We start from the raw sequence: 2,500 nt of genomic DNA, 5'->3' as shown, positions 1-2,500 counted from the left end.
CGTCGGGTCCCGAATTTTCCCCGTGCTTCCTATGGTTTTCGGCCGTGGGAAAACCCTATTCGCCCCGGTTCTCGGGACCCCGGCCGAGCGCCGACCTCTGCCCGAGCGCGAGCGCCTATTTTCGGGGTAAATTGTGACGACTTCCACGGGTCATATCTCGGTCATTTCTCCACCTTTTCGCATGGAACCAGCGGCGTTCCACTCCTCTGGCCCCTGCGCAGAGCCCTGCGTTGTGACATTTTGATAAAAGCATCACCCTGGGTGGCCCTGGGAGGCGTACCTATTTTTTTGGCTTAAAGAGGGGCGATTTACAACGGGCCGTATCTCGGTCACTCCTGCACCTTTTCGCATGGGATGAACGGCGTTCCACTCCTCTGGACCCTGTGCAGAGCCCTGCCTTGTAACATTTTGATAAAATCACGTTTTTAGCCATTCTCCCGTCGGTGGCCCTGTGAGGCGTACCTATTTTTTTGGCTTAAAGAGGGGCGATTTACAACGGGCCGTATCTCGGTCACTCCTGCACCTTTTCGCATGGGATGAACGGCGTTCCACTCCTCTGGACCCTGTGCAGAGCCCTGCCTTGTAACATTTTGATAAAATCACGTTTTTAGCCATTCTCCCGTCGGTGGCTCCTCTGGCTCTCTGCTCCCCCAGCCTGAGCTCCTCACCTTGGGCCACAGCCCCCTGCTCACAGAGCCCCCTGCTTCTCTGGCTCTCTGCTCCCCCAGCCTGAGCTCCTCACCTTGGGCCACAGCCCCCTGCTCACAGAGCCCCCTGCTCCACTGGCTCTCTGCTCCCCCAGCCTGAGCTCCACACCTTGGGCCACAGCCCCCTGCTTCACTGGCTCTCTGCTCCCCCAGCCTGAGCTCCTCACCTTGGGCCACAGCCCCCTGCTCACAGAGCCCCCTGCTTCACTGGCTCTCTGCTCCCCCAGCCTGAGCTCCACACCTTGGGCCACAGCCCCCTGCTTCACTGGCTCTCTGCTCCCCCAGCCTGAGCTCCTCACCTTGGGCCACAGCCCCCTGCTCACAGAGCCCCCTGCTTCTCTGGCTCTCTGCTCCCCCAGCCTGAGCTCCTCACCTTGGGCCACAGCCCCCTGCTCACACAGCCCCCTGCTTCACTGGCTCTCTGCTCCCCCAGCCTGAGCTCCTCACCTTGGGCCACAGCCCCCTGCTCACAGAGCCCCCTGCTCCACTGGCTCTCTGCTCCCCCAGCCTGAGCTCCTCACCTTGGGCCACAGCCCCCTGCTCACAGAGCCCCCTGCTTCTCTGGCTCTCTGCTCCCCCAGCCTGAGCTCCTCACCTTGGGCCACAGCCCCCTGCTCACACAGCCCCCTGCTTCACTGGCTCTCTGCTCCCCCAGCCTGAGCTCCTCACCTTGGGCCACAGCCCCCTGCTCACAGAGCCCCCTGCTCCACTGGCTCTCTGCTCCCCCAGCCTGAGCTCCTCACCTTGGGCCACAGCCCCCTGCTCACAGAGCCCCCTGCTCCTCTGGCTCTCTGCTCCCCCAGCCTGAGCTCCTCACCTTGGGCCACAGCCCCCTGCTCACAGAGCCCCCTGCTTCACTGGCTCTCTGCTCCCCCAGCCTGAGCTCCTCACCTTGGGCCACAGCCCCCTGCTCCTCCGGCTCTCTCACCCCCAGCCTGAGCTCCTCACCCCGGGCCCCTGTCACAGGGCTCCGGGACCCAGCACTTTTGCCAAAACACACATTAAATGCACAATTAAGCCCACGTTAGTGGGCTTATGGCTGCAGTTGCTTGACCCTTCCGCCCAGCTGTAAAATCTTCCGTGCCCCTGGTCACCAAAGCGGCCTTCTGCCCCTGGTCACCAAAGCGGCCTCGTGCCCCTGGTCACCAAAGCGGCCTCGTGCCCCTGGTAACCAAAGCGGCCTCGTGCCCCTGGTAGCCAAGGGCACTTAGAGTAAATTTTGAAAAGTTGGCACTTAGAAGAAATTTCAGATTCGCGCCCCTGGTAGCCAAGGGCACTTAGAGTAAATTTTGAAAAGTTGGCACTTAGAGTAAATTTTGAAAAGTTGGCACTTAGAAGAAATTTCAGATTCGCGCCCCTGGTAGCCAAGGGCACTTAGAGTAAATTTTGAAAAGTTGGCACTTAGAGTAAATTTTGAAAAGTTGGCACTTAGAAGAAATTTCAGATTCGCGCCCCTGGTAGCCAAGGGCACTTAGAGTAAATTTTGAAAAGTTGGCACTTAGAGTAAATTTTGAAAAGTTGGCACTTAGAAGAAATTTCAGATTCGCGCCCCTGGTAGCCAAGGGCACTTAGAGTAAATTTTGAAAAGTTGGCACTTAGAAGAAATTTCAGATTCGCGCCCCTGGTAGCCAAGGGCACTTAGAGTAAATTTTGAAAAGTTGGCACTTAGAAGAAATTTCAGATTCTCGCCTCGTGCCCCTGGTAGCCAAGGGCACTTAGAGTAAATTTTGAAAAGTTGGCACTTAGAAGAAATTTCAGATTATCGCCTCGTGCCCCTGGTAGCCAAGGGCACT

The sequence above is a fragment of the Solea solea genome, unplaced genomic scaffold (assembly GCF_958295425.1).
Source record: "Solea solea unplaced genomic scaffold, fSolSol10.1 scaffold_240, whole genome shotgun sequence".
NCBI classification, from domain to species: domain Eukaryota; kingdom Metazoa; phylum Chordata; class Actinopteri; order Pleuronectiformes; family Soleidae; genus Solea; species Solea solea.
Note: the sequence above shows the minus strand (reverse complement) of the source record.